Genomic DNA, 8,729 nt, shown 5'->3' with positions numbered 1-8,729 from the left:
TTGACGGCTGGGAACACAGAGGCCCACGTGCGGGGATTTTTGTCCATGTGGTTCACTGCCTTATGCCCACAGCTGGTAGACAGTAGCATCCCAAGCGTGGGTTGATGGATAAGTGAATGAGCGAATGAATGAAGGAGTAAGTGAACCACAGAGTGAGCGACTCCAGGGATAAGTAATGCTTCTGGAAGTCGTGTTAGCAGAGTGGCTGGGAAGGAGATGCATGCAGAGGAGAGGCGGGCTCTCTAAGGCCTTGGAGAGACAGCCAAGGTCAAGTGTGAACCTAGGGTAACAGGGTGGTCCCCAGGAAAGGGGGAGGTTCCAGGTTCCCTGCCCCACCCAAAATGGAGGGTGGAGCTGAGCAGGGAGAGAAGAAGCTGCAGAGGAGACTGAGGGAGGAACGAAGCAGGATGGAGCCAGAAGGAGCCCTGGAGGAGGCGCATGGAGCCGAGAGACATGTGAAGAGACTGCGCTTGCCTTTTGGTCGTGGACTGGGTGACACAGATGTGGGTGAGACCCGTGGGGAGGAGACAGTGGCAGCTTTTATCTTGATGTTGATTTTGCTCTTTTCCTTCCGGGCTTGTCTGGTTGTTTCTGACCCTTTTCTGTGGGTCCCCACTGGAAGATGCTTTGGACTTGGGGCAGGCTCTGGGGCCTTGCTCTGGGCCAATCCCATTTGGATGGACTTTTACCCACGAGGGGACGGGTCACTTTGGGTGCTTCATTTAGAAACTAGATTCTTTGCCTTTCCTGTATTGTTTCCAAATTGTATTAAAGTTCCTTCCCATTAAAAGCTCATATGTTTTGTGTTGATGCGGTAGATGGCAGAACCCATTTAGAATAGGCAGGTTTGCAGGGTTTGGGCTGCCCCTCTCCCTGCCCTGTAACAGGCCATTCCAGGCAGAGTGCACTGCGTAGGCAAGACTGTCAGGTGGACACCTGTCTGGAGTTTGGAATGACTGGGGCGTAAGATGGAGGTGGGCATAGGGAGCAAGTGGCCAAGAACGTGGGTGACAGGGCAAAGGAGGCATGTGCTGAGTGACACCCCTCCCCCACACTCGCCAGACCAGAGGAACAGGAAGCGATCATGGGGGGTGGGGGGGGGACTCCCTGTGGTGCGAGGGGTTAAGACACAACCTATGAAGCTGTCCACAGCCACTGCAGCACAAGTTTGATCCCCCGGACGGCCAGGGAGCTACCCACATGGCACAGCAGACCTCTCCTGTCTTGCCCACTGCTCCCCTCAGCAGTGTATTTCAGTCAGTCCACCTGTTCTGCTCCCCACTCTGTCTCTGGTGAATGCTCTCACCGCCCCCCTCCCCGCATCTCTGGCCTGTACCCCAGCTCTTGTATGCATAAATAAATAAATAAAAAAAAAAGAGAGATGTGGGCCGGATCCTGAGGATCAGCCTATGTCGCTGCATGGGGGACGCCCAGGCAGGCAAAGTGCAGCACGAGAAGCTTGAGAGTGGGCATCTGAATGGCCACTTTAGACGGGAGGCCCCCCACAGAAGCGAGAGCAGGACAGGACAGGAATGTCCATCACAGCATCGTTCACAATAATCAAAAGGTGGAAACGCCCAAATGTCCATCAGCAGACAAGGAGCAACAAAGCGTGGCCTCTCCACCCCCCGGCTGTGATTCGGTCGCAGGAGGAAAACAGTCGGACACGGGCTGGACACGGAGGAGCCGGAACCCACGATGCTCAGTCAAAGCCAGATGCGGCGGGTCCCAGGGTGTGCGATCCCATTTCTATGAAACGTCCAGAACCGGCCACCCAGTTCAGAAAGCAGGTTAGAGATCGCGTGAGCAGTAGGGGGGCAGGGGATCAGAGGTAATGGCTGAGGGTACAGGACTTCTTTTCAAGAGGGTGGGCACGGCCCGACCCCCCGCAGTGGCGGCTCTACCTCTCTCTATAGGAGCGCTACATACGAAAAGTCTCTCAGGAATCCACCGAGTGGGAGAACCGCAGGGTAGGTGAATGCTAGCTCCCCAAAACAAAAAGAGGCAGAGGGGACTACTCCCCAGGCAGAGGCCCCGTGCTCCAGGGGGGGACAAGTCACTCCACCTCCCAGAATGTCAGTTTCCTTATCTGTAAAATGGGCCCCTCAGTGTCGCCATCTGCTAGGGCAGAAGGGATGATGAAGGAGAACACTGTCCTCTGTGCTGCCCGGTGTCCACGCTCCGTGGACCTTAGTCATTGGACCTTGAACTCTGGTCGTGTCTCCTTCCTGCCCGCCTCTTCCTCCTACCACGGAAGCCTCCAGAGCCCCCTTTCCGGGATCCAAGTAGTCCCTTGAACTCTGTAAAGATGGTGCAGGCTGGCCTGGCCTGGGAAGGAAACAAACACCTTCACTGTTGTCTCAGCTCAGCTCCTACCATCATCCCAGGGGCCCCTCAGTCATGGACAGTTTCAAGACACAAGATGACCCCAGAGGTCTGCAAAGGGGTCCCCACAATCACCACCACTTAGAACTTTCAAATCTGGGGCTCACTACTCCTGGTGGCTCTGCAGACCTCACGAAAAGCAAAGAGAAGCTGGCACTGACCCTGCAAAATAATCCAGCCCGGGTGGGATGGGGTGGTGGTGGAGCCCCACAATGAAGCAAGTGTGTGAGGAGCTGGTCTGTGCACAATGGCCCCTCAGAAACCTGTCCCCGGGGGAAAACAGAGGATCTCTATCGACATGGCCTAAGAAAGAAATGTCTGTATTCTTTTAGGACCTGCCCCCCAAGGCTCCAGGCCAAGAATGTGCAGTGCAGCATCTATTAAGTTTCTAAAATTATGCCTAGGTTGGGGGGGGGGGGGTGGCCAGGATGAGGGACAGGAAAGGATGTGGCGGGCAGGCGGGCAGGAAATCTTTAATCGGGCTCCTTGCACCCAGGCCGCACGGTGAACAGTGGGAAGGGCGTGCCTCCCCGGCAGATGTCACACTGACCTCTGGGAATCAAATGGCCTTCTGTGCCCAGCCTGCGCACTTGACTGTTTTTACACATTGCTGCCGTGTCTTCCCAGATGGCTGGAGTTTTCCTTGGATCGAGAGAGTTGGGAGGATGAAGATGGTGCCCTCGGGCAGTTTGAGGAGTAAATGAAAAGAAGCTCCTGGGGGTCCATTTCAAGAATTGGGAACAGGGCTGCTGTGTAAGGTTGTGCAGGTCGTGCACTGCACAACTGCAGCGGGTGCTCTTCTCAAATACAGTCAAACTGTGACCAGCCCGTGCTGCCATTCAAGGTGGCCTGGCGTGGACCAGCAGGGGACCAGTTGGCTCATGGGACCCAGGCCTCACTCGTGGGTAGAGCTGGAGGGACATGAATCAGTGGCCCATCTGCAGGTGGGGGGCCAAAGCAAAACTGCATCACAAATGTCAATCCTGATTGAAATACTTAGGAGCCCCCCCCCACCCCAACACACACACACACACATGATCTAAAGGGGAAGGGGAGAAAGGAGTCAAGGGGGTAGGAGTCTCCCAGCGGGCCGTGTTCCTCCCAGATGCAGTTGCCAGAGAGAATAAAGGAGACCGAGTTACATCTGGAGTCAGATCGACAATGAACAATTTTTTTAGCATACGTATGTCCCACATACCGCATGGAGTAGACTGACACGCAAAAATTAGCTGCTGTTTGCCTGACTCAAATGTAACTGGGAATCCTCCATGTGTACCTGCTAAGTCTAGCAACACCCCCGCCCAGGGCAGGCCTCTGAACTCCTGGCACCCACCAGGACCTGGAAATAACTACCAGCAGCTAATCAGGAAAGCACCCCCAGCCCAGACTTTCGGCTGCTGTGCAGTGGGCAGGATTCAAGGTCTGCTGGAGAGAGGCCCATCCCCCAATGCACCATCGTCACCGCCTTCTTCGTCCCCCCACCCCCGCCTCTGATATTGCCAGCTGTACCCCTAAGAGGTTTCTAGGCAGGTGGGTGCCCAGCAGGGCCACAGGGTGGCCAGGAGTTCCAGGAACTGCCCACGCCGCCACCGAAACCCGAGCGGGAAGCTTGCGCAAGGCTGTGGGCATGCTGGGCCTCCTTCCCAGGTCTCACCTGACTTCTCACCCCTGCAAGGACCCGCAGCTGGCCTGGAACAGGGCCTCAGTCTGGGCCCCCACCTCCGGCCGGAATGTTCGGCCCCTTTCCTCCCACTCTGCACAGCACCTTCTGTTCATAAGGAAGCCCTTCCTGGGCCGGGCGCGTCTCCTGGCTCTACCGACACTGGGAGTGCCCATCGCGCCTCTCCAGCAAGTCAGACAGGGCGCCCGGCTGGTGCTCTGTGAGCCCGGAGCGGCAGCAGCCGTGGGCATGGTCTCCTTCATGGGAGGTGGGGTCAGCCTGGTGGGGTGGGACTCAGGCCTGAGCTGCAAGACTTCCCAGCAGTCCTGGGCTTTCTGGAAGGCAAGGAGGCCCTCAGGCAACTCCGGGATCTCTGTGGGAACAGAGGGCTGACCTCTCCTGGGGCCACCTGGGGCCACAGAAACTGCAGGTGGGTGGAGCAGCCGCCGCCACTCACGGGCACAGGAACCTGATGGAAAGTTTTCCATGGCCCAGGCAGCAGGACCTGGGTCCTAGGCCCACAGAGAGTCCCGGTAGACAGCAGAAGGGTCCCTTCTGCCCCCTCTCTAAATTGGCCATCCCTTCCCCCCACAACTTCTCTTCTTGGGAGGGGTCCAAGGAGGGAATGGGCGGCACAGGGATCGAGTCTGCCTCTCCGGGAACAAGTCCACTCTCTCCACCAAAGACCAGAGGCCTATCTCAGGGCCTTCCTGTGGCTCCTGAAGACATGTGGGCTCCCTCCCCCATCACCCAGAGTTCTGTTCCCTGGAGGGGCACTTGTCCCTGCAAAAACCATCACTTCTGGGGGTAAATGGTCTATTTCTCTCTCTTTTTCAAAAAAGATTTATTTATTTACGCATACAAGAACTGGGGTGTAAGCCAGAGGTGCAGGGGGGAAGGTTGAGAGGATTCACCAGAGAAAGCGTGGAGCAGAACAGGTAGATCTACTGAAATTCACTGCTGAGGGGAGCAGCGGGGAGAAAGGAGAGGTCTGCTGCGCCATGTGGGTCAGCTCCCTGGCAGGCTGGGGATTGAACTCATGCTGCAGAGGCTGGCGATAGCCTGATAGTACTGTGTCTTTAACCCCTGCACCATCAGGGAGCCCCAAATGGTCTATTTCTTGCCCTCAGGTTTTTGTCTCCACTTCTGATCTCTGTGGGGTGGACAGGGCAGGATGCTCAGCTGGGCAGAGACTAGAGCTGCCACGTCATCTGGGGGCATGCACGATGCAACCAGGTGCCAGGTGTCTGAGCTGCCCTCTCCTAGTCATCTGAGTGAGCGGGTCACAACCAAGATGGAAGTGTTAGACCTGTTCTGCCTGTTTGGACCTACCTGCTGGAAGGCTCTGTGATTCACGTTCTCCATGCCAGCTGCCAAGTGCAGGAGTGCAGGGCCCTGCAGATCCCAGCCGAGCTCCTGGGGGAGCCTCCGAAGGGGAAGGCAGTCAGGGAAAACTTCCAAGAGGAAGCAGCGCTGGTCAAAGCAGAGTCCAATAGGGGAGGAGCAGGAAGGTCACTGTCACAGAGGACCTGAGATGGAAGGTATGGTCATGTGCAGACTCAGCAGGAGGGTGATGGTGGGGAGGGAGACTGGGGGTCTGGGCAGGGGGAAGGAGAAGATCAGGCTGGTGGACCGAGGACACAGGGGAGGCTAGAGGACAGGCTGAACAGAGGCACTCCCATCCCTAACACGGGCAGTCTGGCACGGCCGCGTGCTGCCAACGACTCTGGGCATAGCCACCTCACTCACCCAACCTGTCTCCTCATCTCTGAAATGGGAACGAGGATGGAGATGAAGGCCACCACTCTGTGGGGTCCCTGTGCTCGCTGCCAGCCCCTGGGATTTGAATCGTCACCCCTTTGCCTGCCCATCTCATTCATTCCCATGACATGTTTGGGGGGAAAACAAGGCAGGAAAATCCCTGGGGCCTGGGACAGTGGGGAGGGGGAGAAAGGACTCCTGCAGCCCTATCTGGCCTGCATCTGAATGGCCTGAAAAACAACCTGATGGCAGGGCCAACCTGGTGGTTCAAGGGGTTAAGACGCAGCACTATGAAGCTGTCCACAGCCTCTGCAGCATGAGTTCAATCCCTGGTCCAAGAGCCACCCACATGGCGAGTAGACTTCTCCTGTCTCGCCCGCTGCTCCCCTCAGCAGTGTGTTTCAGTCAGTCTGCCTGTTCTGCTCCCCATCTGTCTCTGGTGAATCCTCTCACCCCCCACACCTCTGGCTGAACCCCAGTTCTTTTTTTTTTTTAAAGATTTATTTATATAAGCACTGGGTACAGTCAGAAGCGTGGGAGGGTGAAAGAATTCACCAGAGCCAGAGTGGGGAGCAGAACAGGCAGACTGATGAAGTACACTGCTGAGGGGAGCAGCGGGCACAGCAGGAGAGGTCTGCATGTCATGTGGGACCCTTGCCGGCGGCCGGGGATCAAACCCGTGCTGTAGAGGCTGCAGGCAGCTTTGCAGCCCCACGCTCAACCACTGCGCCACCTGGGAGGCCCTGTACCCCAGTTCTTGTATGCATAAATAAATCAATCATTAAAAAAATAATAAAATCAAACAAAAAGGAAAATAGCATTCAGTGTCGGTGCTGTGATTTATCACCATATTAAAAAAAAAAGCAAACTGGTAGAAAGTCAAGCCCTCCTCGTGCGTGCGTGTGTGTGTGTGTGTGTGTGTGTGTGTACTAGTTAATAAAAAATATCTATTTGGTCTTTGCCTAGGGAGGATACCAAAGCCCTTGGAATTTCCTGAGTGATAACAGTCTTTTTTTTTTTTTAAAGATTTATTTATTTATGCATATAAGAACTGGGGTATAGGCCAGAGGTGTGGGTGAGAGGATTCACCAGAGACAGAGTGGGGAACAGAACAGGCAGACTGACTGAAACACACTGCTGAGGGGAGCAGCGGGTGAGACTGCAGAGATCTGCTGCGCCATGTGAGTAGCTCCCTGGCAGGCTGGGGATCAAACTCATGCTGCAGAGGCTGCTGATAGCTTCATAGTGCTGTGCTTAACCCCTTGTGCCACCAGGGAGGCCCTATCTGGCAATTTTCTGGAGGGAGAATAAAAAGAGGAAGGCTGAGAGTCCTCTGCCTCACCTAGTGGGCCTACCCTTTAAACATCTCCCCACTCCCTCGAGGAGTCATGCTAATGTCTCCTTTCCGGCAATGGTTCCCTCATGCACGAGCCTTTACTAAAGCCTGTCTGGTTCAATATATCTAACATTCTCTGGTGAATTCCTTCCTTAGAGGGCGAAGGACCCACTCTTTGAGACCAGGACCTAGAACACGTGTATCTTTTATAATAACTGTAATAGTAATAGTAAAGATAGCACTTGCCTGATTTCTGAGAATCATTCTAGCAAATTTATCAAATATGAGTGAGGTGTGGGGAACCCCAGAATTTGTTGGTGACTAGGCAGAAGTGTGGCTAGCTTGGGGATCCCATTTGTGACTCACATCCGAACTGGAGGCAGCCTTCTGGGACTGAGACTTTAGTCTAGAAATTTGTGCAAACGCTGGTTGTTGTCAGAAGTGGAGTGTATTCCATGGATTCTTCCAGACTGTGGTGCCTGGAGTGAGCTGACAGTAATGGTTTATCTTCCTGGGACTGGATCCAGGTGACACCCTAGAATCCTGGTCAGTGGGCTATTTCTGGGGGCTGCACAGGGCTTATGGATATGAATATGTGGGTAGTGAACCCAATATCAGGACGGGTTCAAAGGAAGGAGTCCCATTTGGTATTATTAGCTGAAACCCAGCACCCCAAAGGCCCTGAATGTCATGGGAAGGAATGGGCGCTTAATTTTCTTGATGGGAAGTTGCCAACTCAAACCCTTCAGGAGCTAGTCCAGCAACAGAATCAGGAGAAATGGGTATAACTAGGACCACAAGGTGTTCTTAGCACTTTCCCACTTTCAAAGATGATGGGGGCAAAGAGGGCCGTTTCTATTCTGTAAAAGAATCATTGGTACAAGAGTGGAATATAATGAATTAATCCACAACCTCCTGTTAGTTAACAGACAATAGAGAGTGGTGGGGACTGGGGCAAACTGGTTACCAAGGAAACACTAAAGGTTATGAAGGCACTGACGTGGCCCTGTCTACATTCCCCTGAGCAGTTGATGTTCTGGCACACGACTCTCCACCTGTGACTTGTGCCTGAAGTTTTTCTCTTGGGCAAATCAGCAGTGCCAGGAGTTAGTACCAGATACAACCCTCCCCCCACAGCAGACAGGAGAGTTTCCCCATGCCTCAGGCAGCATGACCTTGAGGCACATTCCACAGAGTTTCGCAGAGGTCCCCAGAGGGATGAGCCCCAGCTGCCCACAGAGGTGAAGAGGACTCACTGCCAGCCAGTCTCCTGCGTTCACTCCTCCTACCCTGCCTCTTTGCCCCATTCCCCATCATTGCTTTCTGGGATCCTCTCCATGACCCCCCACCCCTCCACCCCCTCACCCCCAGGAACAAACCACTCACATCCAGATCCTGGTCTCAGAGCCTGCTTCTGGGGCGACCGAATCCAAAATAAGAGACCAACTGAGAAGGCAGGGCCGGTATCACAAGACCTTTCAACTTTTTCAAGAGAAACCAGAATCCAATTTCCTGTGAAACCTTCCAAGATTTCAATGCCAGCTCAAATTAAACAATACAAAACAAAATTAAAAAAAGAACAAAACA

Source organism: Talpa europaea (genome assembly GCF_964194135.1).
Source record: "Talpa europaea genome assembly, chromosome: 12".
In the NCBI taxonomy this organism is placed as follows: domain Eukaryota; kingdom Metazoa; phylum Chordata; class Mammalia; order Eulipotyphla; family Talpidae; genus Talpa; species Talpa europaea.
Note: the sequence above shows the minus strand (reverse complement) of the source record.